General features: G+C 47.1%; 1 pseudogene across 1 annotated transcript; it reads left to right on the forward strand.

Annotated features, from left to right (window-relative positions):
• Positions 1–1,393: 1,393 nt before the first annotated feature.
• LOC310920798 (olfactory receptor 14J1-like) lies at positions 1,394–2,632 on the forward strand (annotated as a pseudogene). The gene has a single exon. The product of its transcript is annotated as an olfactory receptor 14J1-like (transcript).
• Positions 2,633–13,353: the final 10,721 nt, after the last annotated feature.

The following is a 13,353-nucleotide window of genomic DNA, read 5'->3' on the forward strand; positions in this document are numbered from 1 at the left end:
TAAACCATCACACTGAGAATTCCTGGGAACCTCAGCAAGTATCTCCACCTCTCCAGGCTCCAGATCCATCCAGCATCACCTTCCATGGTGCCCAGGCCTGGGGGAGCTGTTCTTTAATCCCTGCAGCCCCGAGCAGCTGCAGGGCAGAGCTGGCCCAGGGGCTGGGCTGGGCTCTGGCAGCACTGGTAGGGAAGGAGCCCGGGCCCACAGGAACAGCTCGGGCTGGGACAGCTGCAGCAGCAGAGCCGTGGGCAGGGAGGGAGGGAGGCAGTGCTGAGGGAAGCCCTGCTGCAGGGGACATGTGGCACCTGCCAGCCCTGCCCTGCAGGGCACACACTGCCCTGAGCAGCACAGCTCCTGTGTCCCCTCCCAGCCAGCACAGCCCTCAGCCCGGGGGCTCGGGGCCCTCAGTCCCCTCCTAGGCCAGCAGAGCAGCCCCAGAGATGAAGGGCATCTCTCCTGCCATGTGCCCATTCCCTGCTGACCAGGGCCTCAGGGCCACTGTCCTGCACTGCTGCTGCCTGGGAGGGGCTGTGCAGGGCTGGGCAGGGAAAGGCTTTTCCTCAGGGCCCAGCTCTCTCTCTCCTTGCCTTGCCCAGGTGCTCCTGGCATTGCTGAGGGGCTCTCTGGGAATGGCAGTTCCAGCTGCAGGCTCAGGCCCAGCCCTTGGGCTCCTCCTGTGCAGGCTGAGCACAGCAATGGGGTGTCCCAGCTCCCTCTGCCCTGGGGAGCTCTGGGCAGGGCAGGCTGGCAGGCTGGGAATGAGCTGACTCTGCCTGACTTTGGGAAAGGCAGGAGGCACTTTGTATGCCAGGGATCCCTCTGCTCTCACCAGTGTCTCCTGGCTTTCAATGGTAACACACATTCCAGGGCATGGAGCTCAGAAAGGTGCAAGTCCTGGTTACTAGAAAGGTTCCCAGGGCATCTAGGAAAATGCTGCAGGGACAGAGCAGCTCTCCTCAGTCTGCACTAAACCTGAGACAATCCTCCTGCCTCACTGGACTCTCTGTTCTCCCCAGGTGCAGCAGAATCTCTCATTCTGCCTCCTGCAATTCCCATCTCTTGGCCCTGGTGGATCCTGTGCCTTAGGAGGAAATTCTTTATACAAGTTCAAACACCAGGACTGGCCGCTGCCCTCACTGTTCCCCTGCACTGACTGGGGGTCAGGCCTGACTCCCAGGTGTCCTGCAGGCCAAGCTCTGGCTCCTCACTGAACATTGGCCAGGAGCAATCAGGGCTCCAGCAACCAACGTTAAGGAAGTTCTCCTAGACATAGACAAGGGGAAAGTATTTAGTGTCTGTGAGAAAGAGTATTGAGTTTTCTGTGAGAAACATTCCCACAAATGTCACTGTCTTTTCTCTATCTGCAGGTTGGGATGTCCAGAGACAACAAATGTCCAACAGCAGCTCCATCAGCCACTTCCTCCTGCTGCCATTGGCAGACACGCGGCAGCTGCAGCTCCTGCACTTCTGCCTCTTCCTGGGCATCTCCCTGGCTGCCCTCCTGGGCAACAGCCTCGTCATCAGCACCGTGGCCTGCAGCCACCACCTGCACAGCCCCATGTTCTTCTTCCTGCTCCACCTGGCCCTGAGTGACCTGGGCTCCATCCTCACCACTGTCCCCAAAGCCATACACAATTCCCTCTGGGACACCAGGAACATCTCCTACAAAGGGTGTGCTGCCCAGCTATTTCTGTTTGTATTTTTCATTTCAGCTGAGTATTTCCTCCTCACTGTCATGTGCTACGACCGCTACGTGTCCATCTGCAAACCCCTGCACTACGGGACCCTCCTGGGCAGCAGAGCTTGTGCCCACATGGCAGCAGCTGCCTGGGCCAGCGCCTTTCTCAATGCTCTGCTGCACACAGCCAATACATTTTTCCTTTCCTTTGTGCCATGGCAATGCCCTGGGCCAGTTCTTCTGTGAAGTTCCCCAGATCCTCAAGCTCTCCTGCTCACACTCCAAACTCAGGGATTTTGGAATTCTTGCTGTTAGTGCCTGCTTAGCACTTGGCTGTTTTGTGTTCATTGTTTTCTCCTATGTGCAGATCTTCAGGGCTGTGCTGAGGATCCCCTCTGAGCAGGGACGGCACAAAGCCTTTTCCACCTGCCTCCCTCATCTGGCCATGTTGTCTGTCTTTGTCAGTATTGGTACATTTGCCTACCTGAAGCCCCCCTCCATCTCCTCCCCATCCTTGGATCTGGCCCTGTCAGTTCTGTACTCGGTGGTGCCTCCAGCCCTGAACCCCCTGATCTACAGCCTGAGGAACCAGGAGCTCAAGGCTGCAGTGTGGACACTGATCACTGGAAAATTTCACAAACAGTAAACCACTGGCTAATTTCTGCAAATCACTTGTAATAAATGTCATCTTTGATAGCACTTGTTGGTTTGAATATCATGTATTTTTTCTTTGTTTAGTTTTCAATGATGTTGACAAAGCAAGGCCATTGTTTGTGTCTTTTCTTGTCTTGATTGTCTCCACCTTTACTGTGGCCCCAGACTGTGTTAATGAGGGCCTGCACTCTTGGTAGGTTTAAACAAATGAAAGGATCTCTCCGCAAAGTTTTTAATGGAGATCCCCCTTTTGTTCCCTTCTCTGTCACTGCAGCAGCAATGTCTGTGTGCAGAGCTGGGGCAGATCAGGGCTGGCACAGCAGCTGTGCCCAGCACCAGCAGCCCTTGGTGTTGCCAGTGCTGCTCCCGTGGCCCTGCCCCGCTGCCTTCCTGGCCCTGGTGTTGCTGTAGGGCCTGAGGGCTCTCGGGGCCGGGCACAGGGCTGGGGGTGGCAGTGCCGGGGCTGCAGCAGGGACAGGCCATGGGCACTGCTGGGGCAGCGCTGACGCCTCAGGGCAGGGCCTGGGGGCTCCAGGCTCCTTGCCCAGGCTCTCTCCAGAACACGCCCAGGCCAATGCTCAGCACAGAAAAGCCCCGTGAGCAGCCCCAGGGTGGCCCTGGGCAGGCTGGGGACAAACAGCATGGCTGGGGCTCTGCAAGGTCCCTGGGGGAGATGGGAAGGAGCAGCAGAGCAGGGGCTGATCCCTCCCCACTGCACTGGACACCCCAGGGCAGCGTCCCAGAGTGTCCTCATGCACCTGCCAACAACATCCCCTCTCTGCAGCCCTGGCCTCTCCCCCAGCTCACACAGGTGCAGGATCCTTGCAGGCACAGACAGGGCAGCACTGGCTCAGGAGCCCCTGTTTGCAGTGCCCAGAGCAGGCCTGAGCACTCCCATGGTGTTGGCGTGGGGAGATGAACGTGAGGGAGCACAAATGCCATCAGCCCCTGGGGCCAGGAAGGGCTGGGAGATGGGAGGGAAACTCCTCACTTTTGTCGTGGCCTCTGAGCTCACACAGAAAGTTTGTTCCCATGAGCTGTGAGTTTCCTTTCCCACTGCAGATGTTGTTGCTCAGAGCCAGGGCTGCCTGGCAGCCACCCCCAAACTCTCCTGAGCATTTCCTTTGCTTCACCTTTGCTTTCTTTCCTCTTTCCTAGTCCAGATTTCTTCCTACTACCCATTCCTGCCCCCTTCCCTGCAAACATCCCATCCCTGTTTGCCCTTTCCTCTCTGACCCCACTCCCTATTTCAGTTCCTGAGCTGAAAGCATGAGCTCCTTAGGGAGCAGAATCATCCTCCAAGTTCTTCAGGAATTGTCTGCAGTGTCCTGCAGTGCCTTGAGTTAAGAAATCAAAGAGTTAAGAGTTTAGCTAAGGGACAGAAGCAATTTATATTGATTGGGATTTAAGTAGAAGAGTAGAGATTAAGTGGAAGTATTCATCATTATTAGATACTTAAGCTAGACTATAGGCAACATATTACTTGCTCCTTTTAGTTGTGTTTGTAGAAGGAAATAAGATAGATGGACCATTGAGATAATGGAAGAAACCATGACTGAACCTGGACACAGGAACTATTTGAACCCAGCAGGAGAGTTTGGACTATGTCCAAGAGGTCACGTAGCCTGCCAACAAGATGAAGGTACAAAGGTCACCTTGAGGAAGACATCTCTGACTTCATCCTTCAAGACCATTGACCCATTTCAAGGTCCACTGACCCAAGTTTTAGAGAATTGTGCAGGCATAAAGGACTTTAGGCTCATTATAACATGAAGCAGGGAGAGGCAATGCTAGGATTATGCATATATATAGGCATTTTGAGTAATTGAATGAATATGCAAGACTTTTGTAAATAAATAGAGAGCTAGAGCTTTGTGATTGGTGCACACACCTTTAGGAGGCTACTCCTGTGCTGCCTGATGTTGAATAAAGCACATCACTTTCTACCTTTAACTAGTTAGAGAGTCTATTGTCCATGATCTTATCGATTTTATGCAAATCAGTTGGTGACCACAGCAGGACTGGGTTCTGTTCAGCTTCATGAGAAACCATATTTACTAAATTCATGCTTGGATAAGATCAATGTATACAATAGAACAATATGAGTTTAATAATTAACAGATATAGTTATGTAATGAAAGGGTATAAAAACACATCCATTCCGAATCCATGTGGGAGTCAGATTTGGGTCTGTATCCTTACCCCTGATTGCCAGAGCTCTTCAATAAAGCACCTGCGTATAATCATATGTGTTTCAATGCTAACAGGGCGAATGCCTAAAATGTTGCATAGCACTGCATGCTGTGTGAATATTTTATTCCTTTGTAAAGAGGCACCTCTCCCCACTGTGACTGTGGGGTGTGTGTACTTCTGGTTACGGTAGATGGTATTTGCTGTAACACCTGGTGTTTGGGCTTAAACAGTCCAAAACCCAGGAGGCAACAAGGATGGCATTTGCTGTGACACTCAGTGCCTGAGTTTAAACAGTTCCCTCCTTGTAGAATTGGAGAGACTGTTCCAGCATAGTATTTTTGTAAGTTTTTTCCACTGGATTTGTGAAGTAGTGAATGCTTTTTAGACTTTGGCTTTGTGAAGTTAGGCAGTTTGTGTGAGGGTGGCCGTGGCTTTAAGAGTTGAGGTGTATTTTTGAAGTAATACTGACATCTTGTGTCAAAAGTTATAATTGCAGCAAACTGTTAGCTATTATCTGCTTGTGTCTGTGTTTTCTGATTTGTTCTGTTGAAAGTGGTAGTTGAAGCTCGAGCCTGAGCTGACAGGGTCTGGCTGTCTAGGCAGGCCCTTTTTAATTGTTTCAGCTTGAACTGGATGATTTTTGAATGTGACAGAGGACTGGGTCTTGATGTGATGAGAGGACAGAAGGACAGAAAGTGGGTTTTGTGGAGGATTATACTCCAGCCAAACTAAAAATAATTTGGCTTTTGATTGGGAATTTCCCTTGATTGAGGTAGGACTTAGGAACTCGTTGTGGTGGGGATGAGAGGGAGTAATTCCTTGTTTTGTATGTAGCCTGACAATTTTTCCTTGGAAACTAGATTGGCATCCAGCTTGGGTTTTCCTTTGCTGTAAGGAGTGCGAGAGGAGGTGGTATTGTGTGTCCTACAGACAAAGACCTGCCTGCCCCAGGTGCATTCCAAAGCCGCCGTGATATTATAACTGGGAAGCAGCACATGCTGAGTGTGAAATAGTAAATGTAGTTTGTGGAAAGAGTTGTCTGGTTTCTGGGATTTGGGACGTGAACATTTTTGAAGAAGACTGGAAAAAGGCAAAGGAACAGTGTAAGTTTGGTAAAAGGGAGTAAAGTCCCTTTTTATAGTGGTTTAGTTGTGACATTTGGAATTTGAGACACAGAAGGTTGTGTTTGCGGATTCTTAGAGTTATAACAGGGGTGTCTTTTATATGGGAATTATTATGGCTGGTGATTTGTGTATATTTTAACCTGGCCAGACAGATAGAAGGGGTCCCTTTAGCTCCGTAGTCTGGACTTGATCTCTGGGAATTGGTGAGCTTGGCTCGTTATTTGTTAGACAGAGAAAAGGAAAGGATTTATTTAGGTGGATTATATGGGACCTCTGCTGGCAACTAAGTAACTTTGAACTGGGAGCAACCCATGGTAGAGAATTCAGAAATTCAAGAAAGGGTAAATGGAATAGCCCCCAGCCTCTGCGGGTGTTTTTCTGCAGCCCTTGGTGCATCTAGAAGTTGGCATTGTCCATGGGTGCTACTGCAGTGTAGGATTTGTGCAGGATGCTATTATTGTTCTTCTGCAAACCAGCACAGAGAGTGTGCCCAGGGCCAGTGGGGACAGTGCTCTAATCAAGATGATTTTGAGCAGAAAATTTTAAAGTTGGTGTGTAGGAGGTCACACCTGGTACCCGAGCAGTGGGTTGTGTGGGAAGAAAACTGAGAAGGGACTGTGAGAGCCTGTGAAGTGACATTTGGGTGGAAGCAAGATAAGAAGCAAAGAAGGAGATAATATTGGTGTAGAGTGCTAGGTTTTGTTAAGGGTTTTTAAGTGGCAACTGGTTGTGAGGAAAGGCAGTAGTAGATTGTTTGAGTTATTGAAAAGAGAGTTTTAAATATTTTAGAGAACCCAGGAAAAATAATTAGGGCTGAGTGTGCTCAACTTCTTTTACGCCCGAGACTTTTCAAATTAATGTAAAAGAGCTGGGATAAAATAAAGAAACAATGAAAACTAATCAGAGCAAAGAGGTCCCTGAAACTACTCCTTTAGGATGTATCCTGACAACCTGGAAGGAACTGATGGGTTACAGTGGTACAGAAAACAAAAAGGCCCTCGTTAAGTTTTGTACACAATGGTGGCCACTTTACAGGCTAGAAAATGGGGTCAGATGGTTACAGCTGGGACCTTAGACTATGAGATCCTGTTGCAGCTGATGTTATTCTTAAGACGAGAACAAAAGTGGGAGGAAGTGACATACACCAACATGTATTTTCTCCCTTGGGAACCACCTCAAGTGGCAGAGGGATTGTGGAATTAGGCCTCCTCCTGATCCCTTGGTACTGGCCCTTGAAAAGGACAATAAGGCTCATAGAGGGAAACTCAAGCAATGCTGCAGTGCACACTCAATAAACCAGCGCTGCACACACCCTGACAAGGTGTATCAAACTCAGGCACTGGAGCAAGAGCTGGTGGACTTGTTCAGGCCACCCCTTGGAAAGCACGAGGGGCTGAGAGAAGAAGTAAATTCAGAACAATTGTTAACTCCAAGCCCCACTTCATCTTCCTTGGAAAAGTCACCAGTTGAGCCGTCTGCTACCCCACTTACTCCTGACTCCCATGAACCAAGGAAACTATATCCACCATTGCCCAGCAGTGACAGTGAAGAAGAGGAGCCCTCCCCAAAGGGTCGTACAGCATCTTGGACCTGAAAACAAACTAGGGAAATCATGCAAGCAGCCTTACAGGAGGCAATAGGCCCTGAGGGAAAAACAATCTTAGTTAAAATTCCTTTTTCTGCAATGGATTTACAGGCTTGGGAGAAGATTGCTAAGCACTACCAAAGTGACCCAACAGGTGTTGCTAAAAAGTTAAAGTTTATGATTAAACAACATCAACCAGACTGGGCAGACATTTAGCTTTTGCTGGATACATTAACTGAGACAGAAAGACAACTGGTTTTGAAAGTAGCAGGTGGATTTAGCAGAAGATGTTTGTAGAGTAACACAGGATGATGGTAAAGAATTTTTTTCCTCTCCAGGATCTGTAGCCCTGGTTTCGTGCCTGAGATATTTTGGTTTTCTGAATTTTTTTTCCCAAGGAATTTTCTATAAACAGAAGAAATATTTTGGAAACTCTTCCTGCGTTTTCATTCTTTTTCCTAGGAGAGACTTCTTCTTGATGTCCCTCTGGTCTGACCAATGTGATTGAAGAGGTTTGTCTTCTTGTCACCAATCAAACTGGTCTGTGTAGAATAGTATATAAAGCAGACACATCCCAAAAATAAAGGAGTAATTTCCAGCCTTCTGAAGTTGGAGTCTGTGTCATTGTGGTGTACAACAGCATCAAGGATCCACATTGGAACCCCAATAAAGAACGGGATTGGGAAAAATTAGAGTTATCAAGACCTTATAGTGAAAGGATTAGAGAGGACGATTCCTACCACCATGAACTGGTCAGCCCTATATGCAATTAAGTAAGGTCCCTCAGAAACACCTTCTGAATTCATAACTAATTTTTGAGATACAATGTGCCACTATACATGTTTAGATCATGAATTTTAAGAAGGGATACAGCAATTAGTGAATTTATTTTTACGACAATCCACAGGAGATATTAGGCACAAACTTAAGAAGATTCAGGGGCCAATGGTGTGGAATTTGGAGACTTTCCTAGATGAGATGTGGAGAGATTTTAGCAATCAAGAGGAAGGATACAAACAAGGGATAGGAAAATTGGTAGCAGTAGTAAGGGAAGAAGAAAAAGGGGGACTTGGACAAGGACCACCAAAGCAAAAACCACCCTGACTAGGGAAAGACCAGTGTTGATTTTGTAAGAAATTTGGAAGAACTGGAAGAACCAGTGCCCAGAACAGAGAAAGGATGATGATTAAATGAGAGGAGACCAAAAAGGGGAGGGGGTGGTTGCTCACATCAACAAAGGCTGAGGAGGACCAGAGGATCTTATCCTGGGGGACCCTCTGGTTATAATCAAGCTAGGGAAGAAAGAAAAGAAAATTAAATTTTTGGTGGACACAGGGAGAACATACTCAATGTTAAATAAAGCTTTAATACCTGTATCAGATGACTGTGTTATGGTAAAGGAGGCAACTGGCCAATCACAAAGAGCATATTTTTGTAGACCGTTGAAATATAAACTTGGGAAACAATGGGGCATTATAAGTTTTTATACATGCCCAACACCCCATCAGCACTTTTGAGTAGAGATTTATTGGAGCAACTAGAAGGAAAGATAATATTCAAAAATGGAGAGATTATTTTGGAGTTTAAGGATCAACAATATGTGGAATTGTTAATCTTAATTTTAATAGCCAATGAGACCAAAGCTGAAAGTGAAGAAGAGATTAACAGGATTCCTGGGATTGGCCCAGGACTTGAAAACTTTTTGCAGATAGGACTACTGAGAGAGCGTCAGTCTGATTTTAATAGTCCTGTTTAACTGTTAAAAAGCCTGATGGGTCATACTGAGTGGTGCAGGATTTGTGGGCTGTTAATAAGGTAACTGAGAATTTACACCTAGTGGTTGCCAACCCTGCCACATTTTTAACCCATTTAACACCTGAACTAGTCTGGCTTACTGTTTTAGATTTGAAGGATGTTTTCTTTTGCCTTCCTATCCATGAAGCCAGCCAGAAAATTTTTAATTTGAATGGGAAAAGCCAAAGAGTGGGTGGAAAACCCAACTCACATGGTCTGTACTACCCAAGGACTTGAGAATTCCCCCATGATATTTGGAGAGCAACTTGCAAAAAATCTGGAACCCCGGGAAGCCCCATCAAGAGAAGGAAAATTGTTACAATATATAGATGACTTCCTGATGGCTACTTGAACCAATGAGACATGTGGATTGGACAGTGAGCCTCACACAGTGGGGAGGAGCGGCAATTACTGGCTGAGAGAGATCCTTGGCAAGGGCCTGCAGGGAGAGGAGACAGGGAAGGGCTTTGTCCTGCCAAAAAGCAAGGTGAGATTGGATGTGGGCATGGACTTGTAGACTGGAGGGCAGTCGAGACCTGGCACAGGTTGGCTGGAGAAGCTTTGGCTGCCCCTGAATCCCTGGATGTGTCCGAGGCCCAGTTGGAAAGGGCTTCCTGCCTGGGATGGGATGGAATAGGGTATGATGGGATGGGGTGTAAAGTGGTGTGATGGGGTATGCTGGATAGGGTCAGCACTTGTCCTGGGTTGCAGTGTAGGATGTACACAAAGTATTTATTCTATCACCATCTTCATGGTGAACTGTTAAACCAAGTGGGGCAGTGTTTTCCCAGGCCCCCCTGCCTTTGGGGTCTTCTGCTAATGGCCCATCAACTCCTGGCCCATGACTCACAGGTAACTCCTTCCAGGAGTTGTCTCTGTTTAATGGGCCATCAAGGATCCACTTCACAACTCATCATCCCATTGTGAGATGCTCTGCCCAGGGGGAGGAGCCAAGCATTCCCACCTGGAGAGAATTTGGGATTTGGGACAGTACAAGCAGCCCTGACCAACTGGATTCCCAGAGGACCAGAGCTACCAGGCTTTCTACAGGATCACTGCTTCAGGAAGACCACTTCACCTGGACTGCTTCCACCATCCTGCTCAGGTTGTATTCTGACTCTGTCAGTGGTCCTTTGTGTTATTGCATTTATTTTATTTTATTTTTTACCTTTTTACCTTTCTTCTTATTAAATTGTATTTCTGACTTGGAGCCTCTCACTCGTTTTGCTTTCAAACCATGACACAAGGAAAAAGGTTCAGGTGGTAAAACAAAAGGTGATCTACCTGGGCTATGAGATCAGTGCTGGGCAACAGACTCTGGGGAAAGAGCTCATAGAATCAATATGCCAAACCCCAAAACCCCAGACAATAAAAGAACTGAGAACCTTCCTGGGCATGATGGGATGGTGCAGACTATGGATTTACAACTACGGATTACTCGTGAAACCTCTGTATTCACTCATTGCAAACGGGAGCAGAGACCTCCAGTGGACAAAGGAAGCCACCCAGGCCTTTGGTCAGCTGAAAAAGGCCTCATGTCAGCTCCAGCTCTAGGACTGCCAGATGTGAGTAAACCATTCCTTCTCTTCTCTCACGAGAAACAGGGAATTGCCCTGGGAATACTGGCACAGGACCTGGGCCCATACAGAAGGGCAGTTGTTTATCTTTCCAAGCAGCTGGATGCAGCAGCCAAAGGATGGCTGGGTTGCCTCAGGGCAGTGGCTGCAGTTGTGCTGAACATTCAGGAAGCCTGTAAGTTCACCCTGGACCAGAAAAATGACTCTGCTGGTGTCTCACACAGTATCCTCAGGACTGGAAACAAAGGGAGGCCACTGGCTTTTTTCTGCAATAGTTCCTGAAATACCAAGCTATGATGGTAGAACAAGATGATGTAGAGATAGTGGTAACTAACATTGTCAACGCAGCTTCTTTCCTTAGTGGGAACCAAGGAGAGCCAATTCACCACGATTGCCTGGAGACCATTGAAGCCACTTGCTCCAGCCATTCAGACCTGAAGGACACCCCTTTGGATGATGCAGAAACCTGGTTCACCAATGGAAGCAACTTCATCATCAATGGAAAACAACATGCTGGGTATGCAGTTACCACATCCAGACACCTGATCAAATCAGGACCATTACCAGCAGGTACCTCTGCACAGAAGACAGAGATAACTGCCCTAGCCTGTGCATTTGAGGTATCAAAAGGAAAGAGGATTAACCTTTATACAGATTCAAGATATGTATTTGGGGTGGTGCGTGCTCATGGAGCCATCTGGAACGAAAGAGGACTGTTAAACTCACAAGGGAAGAACATTAAACATTCACAAGAAATAATACAACTGCTAGAAGCAGTCCAACTGCCTGAGAAAGTGGCAATCATGCACATTAAGGCACACCAGAAAATGACATCAGAATTGGAAGAGGGAAATGAGCTGGTGGACAGAGAGGCAAAAGAAGCAGCAAAAAGTGAGGAGATAGTAGAAGGAGCCCTGATAGGAGATGGCCAAATCTCCCTAGAAGGTAAACCAGGGTATAATAAAAAGGGCAGAAGGCAAATTGAGGATCAAAAGGGAACATATAACCAGGAGAGATGGGCTGTTACAGCAGAAGGAAAACTGGTTATCCCCTCCCATTTACTCTGGCCATTAGGAAGAGAAGAACATCAGGAAACACACTGGGGAATTGACGCTTTGTATAATTACTTGATTGGAAAGATCACTGCCATAAACTTATATGCCACTACCAGTCAAATGACCCAGCAGGGTCAACTTTGCCTCCAGACTAACTCCAAGAATTCCCCAAACCAAACCTTGGCCAAATTGGAAAGAGCCATGGACCCGGTCAGTAGTGGAAAATTGATTTTACGGAATTATCAAGAAAAGGGTGGTATCGATATTTGTTGGTACTGACAGATCCCTTTACAGGATGGCCAGAGGCTTTCCCCACCAGAACTGCCAAAGCCTGGGAGGTAACCAAGGTGTTGCTGTAAGAAAGAATACCATGCTTTGGAGCTCCAGCCACAGTATCTTCAGATAGGGGAGCACATTTCATTTCAAAAATAGTTCAACAGATCAGTCAGCAGCTGGGGACAGACTGGGAACTGCACACACCATACTGTCCCCAGTCAAGCGTCCAAGTTGAAAAAATGAACCATATGATCAAGCAATAGATTGTGAGGATAGGACAAGTGGTTAATTTCCCTTGGCCCCAGTCCCTTCCGTTAGCATTGCTGTGAATTCAGACTGAGCCCAGAACTAAGGAAAAGCTGAGCCCCTTTGAAATGCCTTACAGGAGACCATATGTTGTGCAGAAAGGGATATCCACCCAAACTGGGGAAGAAAGGCTGACTGCTTATATGGTAGCCTCAGGTAAACAACTCAGAGAAATTGAAAAACGTGTCTGGAACTCAGAGCAGAGGGCTGGATGGGCCAGTGCATGACATACAGCCTGGGCATTATGTGTATGTCAAGTCTCTTACAGAAAAGACCTTGGAGCTGCAGTGGGAAGGACCATTCCAAGTGCTTCTCACCACTTTTACTGTGATTAAGATCCAGGAGCAGAATGCCTGGATTCACCACTCCCTAGTAAAGAAAGCTGCTGAGGCCCCTTGGAGAGTAACACCGGGTGATAAAGAACTGAAACTAAAATTCACTCAGAGGAAATAAGTACACTGTGGTCATAAATGTTTATCAATCTAGATTGCAGGAATTGAATCAAGAAAATTGTTTTGTTAGTAACCATAATCACAATACAAGAGCTGGAAAATACCTCTAGCCAGAACAACGCTGAGTGGCCTTGGTCCCAAGCTTGTACTTGGTGCACTGGATCCATGGGAGAATATTCTGATATAAAAGATTTAAACCTATCAACTGCAGTCACGTGCAAAAATCAAGTATATGAAAGGCAAGAGTGTCAAAAACAAAGGTTATGGTCACTTCAAGGGACTATAGGAGAAAAAATTAGAACAGGGAATCAGATGATTAATAGAACTAATCATATGAAAGTAATCCAAAGTAGTGCTTCAACTACTCCCAAGGGCAAACACAGGGAGGTTTGTTGTCATTCAAATGAATTGGACTGTTGGTATAACTTTACGTTACTACAGACTGTTGAAGTGCTTTGTGTCTGGGCCCATGATAATATTGGACTCTCCTTTAGATTTGAAGTAAATGCCACAACACAGCCCATCTCTCCAGCTGAAACCCAAATCACCCCACCTCGGCCTGAACCCAGAATTTATAAAATCAGCCCATATGTGATAAGGAACATGAGCCAACAGCAATTGCTGTTTAATCCAGAATGGTCTCCCAAGAATGTTGA

Source organism: Zosterops lateralis (genome assembly GCF_965231275.1).
Source record: "Zosterops lateralis genome assembly, chromosome: 31".
In the NCBI taxonomy this organism is placed as follows: Eukaryota; Metazoa; Chordata; class Aves; order Passeriformes; family Zosteropidae; genus Zosterops; species Zosterops lateralis.